Source organism: Tupaia chinensis, unplaced genomic scaffold (assembly GCF_000334495.1).
Source record: "Tupaia chinensis unplaced genomic scaffold, TupChi_1.0 Scaffold000047_1, whole genome shotgun sequence".
Classification (NCBI taxonomy): Eukaryota; Metazoa; Chordata; class Mammalia; order Scandentia; family Tupaiidae; genus Tupaia; species Tupaia belangeri.
The window spans coordinates 2429953-2443114 of NW_006159505.1; positions in this window are offsets into that span (position 1 = coordinate 2429953).

A 13162-nucleotide genomic window follows, 5' to 3' on the forward strand; every position below is an offset into this window, starting at 1 on the left:
GGGCTTCCCGCGCGCTTTCCCGCCAGCCCGCCGCGGCGCGCGCCTCCAGCGGGGGCGCGCACGTGGGCGGGAGAGGGCTCTGCGCCGACGCACGCGCACGGGCCGCCCCCGCCTCCTGCTGGTTTTGCGGCTGCAGCATTTGGGAGTGCATATAGGGGTGGGGGTCCACGCTCACAATGAAACATTTGCAATGTGGGGAAGGGGACACTATATGCCTGGTGGCTGTAGGAGAGTTCCCTTTTTTTTTGGCGGGGGCGCGCACGTGGGCGGGAGAGGGCTCTGCGCCGACGCACGCGCACGGGCCGCCCCCGCCTCCTGCTGGTTTTGCGGCTGCAGCATTTGGGAGTGCATATAGGGGTGGGGGTCCACGCTCACAATGAAACATTTGCAATGTGGGGAAGGGGACACTATATGCCTGGTGGCTGTAGGAGAGTTCCCTTTTTTTTTGCTTCCTGTCGGCCTCCCAACTCCCCTCTCCCAGCCCGCTAGAGGCACACGAAGGGGGCTTAGCAATGACAAGTTTTTTTGTGGCTGACCGCAGGTGCCAGGCCGTTGCGTTTGCGCTGGGCGGGGTGGCAGTTGCCTTGCAAAGGAAAAACGGCCCTCTGCCACAGGGCATTCAAGTCAGAGATCAGGGCTCTGCTGGAAGGTGGCTGAGAAGTCTTGAAGGCCAAGGTCTTCATTTCACAGATGGGGAGGCTGCTTCCCATGGAGGATAGAGGCTTCATGAAGGACCAGAATCTCTGGGTCAGGAAGGGCTCTGTGGGTTATAAAGACACAAATGCAAATGTAGCCGTGAAGAGTAGAGATGAGACAGCAACAGGGGTATGGAGGAAGCCCTCCTCTGGTCGTCAGGACCCCTGGTTGCCAGTCTACTCTGCCTGCCCCGGACTGACTGGATGAGCTCTGGCTCCCTCACCTGCCATTGATTTGGAGGGTATCTCCCCAAGCCTTCCCACTCTGCCCGGACTGCCTGCAGGTAGGGTCCTTGGAAGACTGAAAACATCTCTTCCCCAGGCTCAGGTAATTGCTTTGAGTCACAGAACTTGGAGGGTCAACTGGATTGTCTGCAGTTTTTCCGAAGTTAGGATTCCAGATGCTGTTCTCAGAAGTATAGTCAGGCAAAAGAGGAAGTGAGGCCCTAGAACCTCAGTAGTTTGTCAGAAGACCACATGGCCAGAATTGGAAAGGTAGACCTTGCACTCAGGTTGTTTACATTGAGTTAGCCTAGATTCTTGTGCAGGAAAGGGATGGGGTCAGAACTCTGCTCCAGTCAGATTAATCTAGAGCCATGTATGAACTAGGAGGCAACTCTAGCCATTCAGACATCACCAGAGTCCTCAATTAGCACAGGAAAGTGAACAGGTGGATTGAGGCCAGGAGCCCTGACAGTGAAGGGGGGGATAGCAGCTAGAGGCCCAGCTCCACCAGTTCACTGTGAAGCCTTACACTAGTCGGCTTCAGCCTGCTTCCTCACTCATAAAGTGGACCATCAGTTAGCGTAATGGCTATGTCACTGGGCTCCCACGTAGTCGACCACAGTTCGAGTCCTGGACCCGGTGGCTTAAACTCATGCCAGGCGCATGTGCGTGCATGCCCAAGATCCTGACCGGAGAACGGAGGAGAAGGGGTTGCAGCGTGGCCACCCCCCCTGGGGGGATGATTTCTCGCTTTCTGTTTCTCTGTCTCTCTCTGTCTGTCTGGTGAATGCACGCGCCCTATAACAAAAATCTCTCCAAAAAAAAATAAATAATGAGGGTATGATACCAGTCTCAGGGCTAGTTGTAGTAAATAGAATGTATTAGGTGGCCCCCAAGGTCCGATGGATAAGGGAGCCAGGTCACACATGGCCAACTGCATTGTTCACATTCCGTCCCCAACAGCTTGAAAAACACACCGAGCACATGTGCATGCATGCCCCAAATCCCAACGGGATATAGTAATGGAGGAGAAGGGATTGCCAAGTGGCCTGCCCCAGTGGGGACACTTTTCTCCCCCTCTCTTTGTCTTTCTCTGATGATCCCATGTACCTCTTGGCAAATTTAAAAAGAAAAAGAAAGAGAAAAGATAGGCCAGTTCACAGCATAGTTAGCTGGATCTCACATGGCTGACTGCACAGTTCAAGTCCCCGACCTGCAGGCTTGAAAAACATGACTGACACGTGTGAATGTGTACCCAAAATTTCAAGAGGAAAATAGAGAACTAGGGATTGGAGCATGGTCATGTCCCCAGGGAAGAATACTTTCTCACTTTCTTTCTCTCTCTCTATCTCTCTTCCTGTCTTTCTCTCCCCAGTGAGCATACACACCTTACAGCAAAAATTTGTTATATTTTAACAATAATTTCTACTACCACAAGGCTTAGCAGGTAATCAGCAATCAATAAATGTTCGATGAGTTCTAATTCATTCAAAATTATTTGTGGGGCCAGCCGGCTGGCATGATGGTTAAGATGGCTGGATCCCACATAGCTGACTATGAGGTTCAAGTCCCAGACTTGGAGGCTTGAAAACACACTGGGCACGTGTGCACACATGCCCAAAATCCTGAGAGGAGAATGGAGGAAAGGGATTGAGGTGTGGTCATCCTTGTGGGGAGTGCTTTGTCATTTTCTCTCTGTCTCTACCCCCACTCCTCGGTAAGTACATGAACCCTATAGCAAATTTATACATACTCAGGTATCTGTGAAGGTGCCCAGGCTTGTGCTCGCCTCTGAGAATATAGGGCTGAGCAAGAAGCAGCTTAGGCCCTCCCCAAGGCCAAGTTCCAGACCAGCCACTCTATAAATGGTGGGAGAGGCGGGAGGGCAACAGTGTTTGCCCAGGTGCTTGCCAGGTGCTTAACAAACATTAGCTAAATCCTTGTCCCAGAGGACTGGTCTGGCCTGGAGGCTATACTTCCATCATTTCCCTTCTTGGGATATGAGAGCTGCGAGTATAAAGATGCTGAATATGGGGATTCAGCCTTGGTGCCCATCTGCAGAATATAGTAAGAAGGAGCCTAAAATTTGCTGGCTTTTCACAGACAAAACCAGACCCCGAGGCTTTATTTTATGCATTTAGGAGGGAATTTTTTACCTGACTTGTCAACTTTCTGAAGTCAAGAGTGACATTGGGACCAGCAGTTAGCATAATGGCTATGTCGCTGGACTCCCACGTAGTCGACCGTGGTTTGCGTCCCAGACTCGGTGGCTTAAAACTCATGCTGGGCGCGTGTGCATTCATGCCCAAGATCCCAAGAGGAGAATGGAGGAGAGGGGATTGTGGCATGGCTGTCCCCTCTTGGAATGATCTCTCGCTTTCTGTCTCTCTGTCTCTGTCTGGAGAGTGCACATGCCCTATAGCAAAAACCTCTTAAAAAAAAATGACATTGACTTTCTGGAATTATTGCCTTTGGCAGTGTTATAAAGAGCTAAGGGCAATACTAGATGGGCTTACCTGCTAACTACTTTTTCAAAACTGTGAATTTTTTTTAATATGCCTGAGGATAAGTGCACTTGCCAAACATAGAGACAGAGTGAGAAGAGGAAGAAGCCACTCCCCAGTGGAGCATGGTCAAGCTGCAATCCCTTGTCCTCCATTTATTACCCTGTCTGGAATTTGGGGCAGGCACACACGCACCCATGTTGGGCATGTTTCTCAAGTCAACAGGACCAGGATTAGAACCACACAGTCAGCCATCTGGAATCTAGCTCCTTTAACCACCAGACCAAAGACCCAGCCTAAAAGTGTGATTAAAAAAAAAAAAAAAAATTGGGACCAGCAGTTGGCGTAATGGCTAAGTTGCTGAACTCCCACGTAGTTGACCGTGGTTTGAGTCCTGGTCCCAGTGGCTTAAACTCACGCCGGCCTGTGTGTGTGCGTGCCCAAGATCCCGAGAGGAGAGCAGAGGAGAAGAGATTGTGGTGTGGTGTGGTGTGAGGAGAAGAGATTGTGGTGTGGCCATCCCCTCTGGGGGCGGGGGGGAGGTGGCGTGATTTCTTGCTTTCAGTCTCTCTGTCTCTCTGCCTCTCTCTTTCTGGAGAGTGCACGTGCACTATAGCAATAAACCTCTCCAAAAACAAATAAATAAACAAAATAAAAAATTAATAGTTATCAAGTGCCTTTTCCAAACCCTAAACTTTCACATTGCTTTTTCAAGCTAATCTTCACTATAACCCCATGCGGTGGTATTACTTTCTTCATTTTTACAGATACAGAGCTGAACTTAGGTGACTTGCCCTGATATAATGAATTTGAGGCCAGAACCCAGTTCTCCCCTGAGAAATGTTCAAAGGGAGGGTTCACCCTAAAAAAAAAAAAAAAGCAGACTCAGGAGGATGCAACCTTTACAGGACAAGGGGAAAAATGAACCCATCTGAACAAGGCTGGGAACTTCCAGAGCCTCCTCCTGCAATGCGGAACCAATAAGCTCTCTTGAGATTCTCTGGGGAAAATGCCGCAGAGCCACATGCACTGTGTGGCTCAAGAGACAGAACTGGGACAAGTCTCAACTGTGTCTGGGAAGGAGGTTTTCCAGGCAGAGTCACCCCCTGGAGGGGGTGAGTTCCCCATCCCTTGGGCTGTTCAAGCAGGTGCTGGCTCTTTCATCAAACAAGCCACAGATGGGATTCTCCCCTGGAGAGAAATTAGTAACAGCTACCATTTATTTTGCCTCTTTGATGTTCCTGGCATTGAACTGGGCATATTACTTACATTGATTTCATTCCTTACAACATCCCACTTCACGGATTCCCCAGGCTGAGGTTCAGAGATGAAATGACCTACCCAAAGTCACATTGCTGGATAAAGGAGAACCAAGTTTGGCCTTGGCGGCCTCTGGCTTCCTCTGGTTCTGAAACTGCACAGCCTCCCAGAGGAAATGTGATTCAAGGTTAAGTCACAGCCAGGATCAAAAACTGGCCTGGAATAAATACATGAGTGGGCATTGGAACACTAGCTACTCTGATACTGTACAAGGCTCCCTGGAGAAATGCAAAAGGCAGATTGTAACAGCAACCCTTTAGTGTGGTTTGAATATGAATAGCACCCCACTCCCAGTCCGAGCAGGCACTCCATCCAGCTCTCTCAAGGGTAGGCAGCCACCAGTGGCCAGCCCCTTTTCTGGGTCTGCAGCCTTCTCTTCTCCCTTCTTCTGTCATTAACCCCCACTTAAATTGACACAGGCTGCTTAGGGCTGCTGTCGGAATGTGTAGATGCCTGCCATTCCCAGCCTGAGTCCCACCAAGCCCAGCTGGGGGTGCTGCTGCAGATAATGCAGTTTGTAGACACCCCCCCACCCCACCCCCGCGCGTGCCATTCCCTATCCCAGTCGCCCTTCCTGACCCCCACCCACCTTTGCTCCTCCTAGAGCTAATCCCCTCAGCACAGCCCTCCAGTCAGCCTTGTGGGAGTGTGGCTGTCTCTCCACTAGTCAGCTCTCCAGACAGACCCTCAGCACAGTGGGGAGTACAGAGGCTTCAAGATCAGTGGCCAGCAGAAGAGGGCAGGGGCTCTCCCTAGGAGGTACCATGTGGCACAGCTAGGTCTTGGATTCCATCTATGTTGCCAAACAAGCCCCTTATTCTGCGTCAGCAGGTCGGAAGGGCAAGACTCAGGCCCTGCCCTCCAGCTACTCCTGGTCTCAACACATGGGCCAAAGGGCCCAGCGGGAACTGGGAGAGGCAGAGCCAGGGACCCCATGTAGGGTCCCAGTTCTCACCAGGTGGTCTCTAAGAGACAAGCACTAGAGCAGGGAATTATTTGGTCAACTAGGTCAACTTTGGTCCTACCAGAGAGTATTGCAACAGGTGAGGTGAAGGGATAAACAGTCAGCCCCAGGGCTATGGTAGGAGTTGGCAGGCACAATGCAAGCCGGGTTTGACATCAGGAATAAGGAAACCCAGGTTCTAGTCCTATTGTTGCCAAGGCACTTGCTGAGCGTAACCCCCGACCCATCACTGTCATCTCAGCCTCACTGTCTACATCCATAACATGAAAATAACAAAGTCTGCCCTGGGCCACCCCATAGTGCAGTGATTCTGGTGGATAGAAAGCCAGGTCCGGGGGCCAGCCAGGGACATGGTGGTTAAGATAGCCGGATCTCACATGGCCGGCTATGCAGTTCCAGTCCCAGACCCAGGGGCTGGAGAAACGTGCCAGGCATGTGTCCGTGTATGCCAAAACCCTCATGAGGAGGATGGAGAAGAAGGGATGATGGCATGGTCATCCTCCCCAGGACTGATATCTCAGTACTCCACTATTCACTCTCTGGCAAGTGCATACTCTCTATAGAAAAAAAAAGGAAAAGACCAGAGCCCACATGGCTGAGTTCAGTCCAAGTCTTGGCCCAATAGCTTGAAAAACACTCTGAGCATGTGTACTTGTGTGCCAAAGGTCCTGATGGGATGGAGAAATGGAGGGTAAAGGAATGCAGCACGACACGCCTCGTTGGAGCACGCTCCCTCTCTCTCTCTCTCTTCCTCTCTTGTTTTTTCAAGAGCAGATGCACCCTCTGGCAACTAAAGTCTGGCCTGTCTTTCTCCTAGGGAGGCTGCGTAGGTTAAATAAAATAAAATAGCAGATATGTGATCTGTAGATGGCTAAGGAGCCGTGTAAGCCCAGGACTGCCAGTGCTTCCGTCGGGTCATCAGGGAAGGCTGAGTGACTGCCTGTGTGGGAACCGATCAGAAACTTCTCCAGGAGCTGTGCTATGCAGCTCTGACAGGTAGGCTGGTAAGTAAAACAGACAAGTCAGGGTGGAGAAGTGAGGTCATGGGGACTGGGGCCAGGCAAACCTGAGAGGATGACTGGTTCCTCCTCTGATCAAGTCCCAAAACCTCCTTTCAGCTGGTTCCCATGTCTACAAAAGGCACATAATGGTTCTTTATGGGGTTGTGGTAAAAACTGAGACACTTTTTTGTTTGTTTTGTTTGGTTTTTAAGTGTTGTTGTTGTTGTTGTTTTGTTTGTTTGTTTGTTTGTTTGCCATAGAGCATGTTCACTTGCTAGAGAGACAGAGACAGAGAGCGGGAAAGTGAGAAATCACCCCCATGGGGAGGGGGGTGATCACACCACAGTCGCTTCTCCTCCAGTATCCTCTTGGGATTTTCAGCATTCATGCACATGCACACAGCATGATTTTCAAGCCACCAGGTCTGGGACTCAAACAGCAGTCATAGCATGTGGGACTCCATCACCTTACCCACTCTGTCACCTGCTGGCCCTTAAACAAGACTTTATGTAAAGTGCCTGCAATTATGCAGGCTTCCTAATACATTTCCTTTGTGTGAATTTTCCTTTAGTTTCCTGTCATTTTGTTCTGGTTTTGTTTGTAAAGTTAAAATTTAAACACAAAAAGAGGAATTCCCATAGGGGAAGGTTGAACCCAACATAGACCCAGTTCTGCCCCTGACTCATTATGAGGGCTTGGGAAGTCCCTAACTCTTCCTCAGCCTTGGTTTCCTCATCAAAACACCAGCGTTTCAGTGGAAAGACAGCATGGTGGAGAGGCGGCAGCTCTGTCACCACGATAGGCCGGCCTGCAAAGCCAGTTTAGGAAAGCTTCCTGCCTGTTTTCCCCCCCGTCTGCCCAGTTAATGCCTACACAAAACATGCTTCCCTCCTCTCTGCCAGAGGGTGGGCCAAAATGAGTGTCCTGAAGGGCTGGTAGACACCCTGGCATTGTGCCTACGCTCCCTGGGCACCCGCCCTTCCCCTGTCTGGGGCACCACCCTCAGCCGAAGTTGGCTCAGCCTGAAGAGCAGCTTGCCCGGGTCTGCACTTCCTTCCCTGTCTTCAGCTTTCCAAAGTGGATACTTCCAACGCCTAAGCCCGCCTGACTTCCTAGTCCCGCCTTTGCCCCGAGACATGATCTAATTCTTACTGTGCTGGACAGGCAGGACATGTGGCATCAGAATTCCGGGGGCTGCTGTCAGTCACTATGGGAGGGAATTCCCTTGCTCAGGAAAGCTCTTCCAGGAGAAGAGAGCAGGTGGCAAGTCTCCCCACAGAGACAGACGCCGCCAACGCTGTAAGCAGAGCCAATCCTGGGGTAAGGAGCATCAATTCCACCACCCCCAGCCTTCTGTCTGAGGTTTGTCTACACTGGGCACAGCAATACAAGTAGCTCAGACTTTGTCATAGTTACAATGTGGCAGACACTGTTTCCAGCACTTCACAACAGCTCTAAGGTGGACACTATTATTAGCACCCAGTTTACAGATCAGGCATTGGCAGGATAAGAAATTTGCCTAAGGTCACGCACCCAGAAAGTGGCAAACTGAGATTTGGACCCAATTGATCAGGCTCTAGGGTCTGTGCTATTAAATGCTATGTTAATCTGCCACCAGAAAATGATATCTCCCATAAAACTCACGTCTACACTTGGAACATGGCAAGATGCTTGCCCTAGTATCTTAGAATCCTAGCATCTTCCGCGATTTGCCCAGGCAGAGAATCACCTGAGGGCTCCTGTTGAAAACAGATAGCCCAAGAGCCTGACACATGGAAATTGCTCAGTAACTATTTGTTAAAAGAAATAATGCACCTGAAGTCTCTGAGCCCCTGCTCATCTTGCTAAAATGCAATTACAGTCCCTACCCACCCCCATCCAGTGTGACTGTATGTGGGGCCAATGTGTAGCTCCACCAGCTTTGTTTGGGTGTGAGGAGTTCTTTAGCAGCACGTCCAGCTGGCTCCTAATAATAGCTGTAATAATAATAGCTAACATTTTTTCGAATGTTCAGGGGGTACTAGACACATCTCTGAAGACTGATGTGTTGACTCATTGATTCTGAAAACATTCAATGATCTCGATTTTAAGGGCAGAATCAAGTCACTTGCTTTATGTCACACACAGTAAGGAGTAGGATTTGAACCCAGACAGGCCGGCTCCAGAGTCCAGAGTTTAGCCACTCCATCGCAGTTGCTGAACTCTCCCATTCCCTTCTCTTGGAACCTACTTGAGCAAATGAGTTGCACCTATCACATTCAGGGAAGGGAGAATGAGAAACTGACTTAATGGGAGCTCTCAATAGAGGTAGGAAGACAAGATCTAGAATTCCCAAACTATTGTTGAATTCTGAGTAAGAAATCCCAAAGTGTGGGGCCAGCAGGTGGTGTAGTGGTTAAGGTGCTGGATTCCTACATAGTCAACCACGGTTCGAGTCCCAGATTTGGCAGCTTGAAACTCACACTGGGTGCACGTCCAAAATCCTGAAAGGAGAATGGAGGAGAAGGGTTGCAGCTTGACTATCCCCCCTGGGGAGTAATTTTGTGTTTCTTTTCTCTCTGGTGAACACATACTCCCCATAGCAAAAATCTCTCTTAAAAAGAAAAAGAAAGAAATTCCCAAGTGCAGGATCAGAGTGCTGTGGTAGCTCCAATTGGGGGAAGCTATCGCTGTCTAAAGACGGGGCCCCAGGGACCAGCAGTTGGCGTAATGGCTATGTCGCTGGACTCCCACGTAGTCAACCATGGTTCGAGTCCCGGATGCGGTGGCTTAAAACTCACGCCAGGCACATGTGCGTGCATGCTCAAAAATCCCGAGAGGAGAATGGAGGAGAAGGAATTGCAGCGTGGCCATCCCCCCGGGGGGTGATTTCTCACTTTCTATCTCTCTCTGTCTCTCTCTGTCTGTCTGGCAAGTGCACGCGCCCTATGAAGGACGACCCCCCTAATAAAAAAACCACAAAAAAAAAAAAAAAAAAAAAAAAGACGGGGCCCCAGAAGGCTGTACTCGAAGTGGGTCTGAAGGACAAGACGCACTGGGCTTGGGTCATGTTAACTCCGCACATTGGTCTCTCACCTTGGGGCCTTGGTTAAGAGCTTGGGTTAAGTCAAACTGATTGGTTTGACTTGAGCTCCGTTCCTTTCTAGCAGCATGGGCTTACCGGCATACCAGGCTCCTCTCCTCCACCAGGTTCTACCATGTTCCACCCTAGCCCTTTTGCCCTTCACACAGGCCTCGCCCGCTCTGGGCCTCAGGCACTGTGTAGGTTGGGATAGTTAGCCTTGGGGCCCACGCGGCTCTGTCATTCTCTAGCTCTGTAAGCATTGAGACCGGAGTGCTTTCTACCTGGTGGCAGAAGGAATATGAATGTAAAGTTTGACCCTTCTCTCGGGAGCAGCTGGAAAACCCTCCTCTAGCCCAGCACTGATCACAGAGATGCACCTGCATCAAAGACAAGGGTGTTATCCAGGTAGCCCTTCTCGGTGATAATCATTTGGGCACATCAGCCACCGCATTATGGCCCAGGAGACTGTCCCCCAGGGGCTATACCACCCAGCCCCCTTGCCAACAGGCTTCCACTTGGGTTTGGACAATGAGGAGACCAGAGGATGAGAAGGGTGAGGCTGGGGTGTTCCTCCCCTGTTCCCTCCTTGAGCCTAGTTGCTGCCAGGCAGTCCTGGCCCCCACCAAGCTCCATCATATGATTTCCCACCCTCTTCACCTTCATTCCTGAGGGGTAAGGGTTCCCGCCATGGTGGGTGCCTCACTATCTTTCATTTTCTCCCCTAACCTGCCCACACCTCAGAACAGTAAGTGCCTTCACTAAAGTCTCTTCATTTGTACCATGTGGGATTAAATGCTTACTTCTGGTCCTGGTCCTCTGACCCACAGAGGACTCCACCCAGATCTGCCCTTCCAACCAATCAGGTCCAGACTTTCTCCCAAACAAAGACCCAAACAGCCCAGCCCAGGAACAGCCCCTCCCAGTGTTCTGCTTCAGGAGTGGCAGACTCAGTGCTGGCCCTTCTGGGGACTCCAGGGTCTGAGTCACTCCCAGAATCTCTTGTGGGCAGAGTCAGATGAGACAGGAACACCTGCAACAAGGTAACAGTGACTGCCGTGGTGAAGCAAGGCCACAGAACAAAACACGCCTCAAGGCAGAACCTGGGCATCCTATCAGTGCAGTGGGAAGAAGCCAGGGAGCCTGTACTGCCCAGGGCTGCCAAGGACTATGGGATGCTGGAAAGGTAGTGGGGAAGAGGGAAGGCTTATCTCAGGAGAAATTGTCGAGCAAGGGCTTACCCGAAGGAAGTAAAATCCCCAATGGCAGGAATAAGGGTCAAGGACTTGGCGGAGCACACTGTCCCTTGAGCTCCCTTAGGACGTGATGCCTCACTATGCCCTACTGTGCAGCAGGACTCCAGCCTGAGGTCAGGCCTTAGCAATCACCATAAGCTAAGAAGCCCCCTTCCCCCATCAAGGCTGGGTGGACAGTCACCAACCCTTTCACTTCCCTTTCTAACCGCACCTGCTAGACCACAGCCGTAGCAGGGCTTAGGTTTCAGTTCTCACTTCCTCCCCACCTCTGTAGGCTCCTGAAAAGTTTCAATTTCTTGATAAAGGCTGAGCCTGACACTCACCTGGCCCTCTGCCACTGCATCCCTGCAGACAGTGCTGCTCACCCCGCAACCCTGCACTCTTGTCTTCTGCCCTCCTTGCAGCCACAGCAAGCCTTTTAAGAAAATAGTTTGGAAAAAAAAAAAAAAGAAAAGAAAAGAAAAGAAAATATTTTGGCCATGCACTCCTCTGCTCAAGACCCTTGTATGGCTCCCCACTGCCCTTCAAATTAGGTACAAGCTTTTCAGTGTGATAGTCAAGGTTCTTTGTTCAGTCTACCCAACCTCATCGCTCAGTCCCACCATTTTATAAATACACCAAGCATATTCACTGCGCCAGCAACTCCTCAGGCTCCCTCAGCAGCTTCACGCTTTGGGAATATGCTGTTCCCTCTGCTTTCAACAACTTTCCCCCTTTCCTCAACCTGATAAACTCATATTCACCCTTGTTTGAAATTTTTATCTTTTTTTTTTTTTTTAGAGAAAGAGATTTTTGCTTAGGGCACGTGCGCTCGCCAGAGAGGCAGAGAGAGACAGCAAGTGAGAAATCGCCCTCCCCAGGAGGGATGGCCATGCTGCAATCCCTCCTCCTCCGTTTTCTCTGAATCTTGGGCACACACACACATACGCCTGGCATGAGTTTTAAGCCACCAGATCTGGGACTCAAACACAGTCAACTATGTGGGAGCCCAGCAACGTAACCATGACGCCACGTGCTGGTCCCCACATTCACCCTTTAAATCTCAGTTCAAAACTCCTGCTTTTATGAAGCCTTCCTCTCTTCCCCCAAGTCAGAATTAATCCCCTCTGCTCTGGGTCTCCATAGCTGTTCAGCCCTTGAAGACAGCACTAAGCACAAGCTGACCAGACTGCTAGACTGTAGCTGGGTCCTTTACTGAATTCCTCTTCTTTTTCAAACTCTGGCCCCAGCTGGACCACGCATTAGTCATGTGGTTTGGGCAAGTCACTTAATCTTCTCTAGAGCTTCCCCTGAGCCCCAGGCTGGAGTGAGCACTCCCTGTTCAGGCACCTATCCATGCAGTGATAATCATGATTAGTCCATGCTTCTGTAACCATCTCCCTCCAGGCTGAGTCCCTTGTCAGAGGGGAGCACACCAGGTTCCTTATAAGCAAACAGCAGTCTTTCTATCCCAGTGCCCATTCCAGAAATCTTTACTGCACAAGCAAATTTAGCCCAAACTCCATTTTTACAAATATTCCTACACTAGAACTTGCTCTGTCAATCAGGCCCCTCCTAAATCAGACACCTTATCCCTGACTTCTTCTTTTTTTTTTTTTTTTTTTTTTAGCGGGAGGGGGGGTTTTGGAACAATTTTTTTTTGAGAGAGAGAGAGGGTTTTGCTATAGGGCATGTGCGCTCGCCAGAAAGACAGAGAGTCAGAAAGTAAGAAATCACCCCCCAGGGGGATGGCCATGCTGCAATCCCTTCTCCATTCTCCTCTCGGGATCTTGGGCACGCACATAGATGCACCTGGCATGAGTTTAAGCCACCGGGTCCGGGACTTGAACCACAGTCAATTACATAGGAGTCCAGCAACATTGCCATTACGCCGACTGCTGGTCGGTCCCAAGACTCCCTGACTTCTAACACCCCTTTTTGGCTTCCGCTAGACTTTATTCACTCACTGTATCAATCAACACACTTTCCCAGGTACTTCATCTGTGAAGATTCTGTACTAGGCTCTGAAGACTCTTGGCCTTGAGGAACTCCTAACCCTGTAAGGAGATGAGTTCTTGGGGAAACTAGGCCTAGGACAGTAGGCAGCATATGGTTAAGGTGTGAGATCCCACATGGCTAACTGTTCAGTTCGAGTCT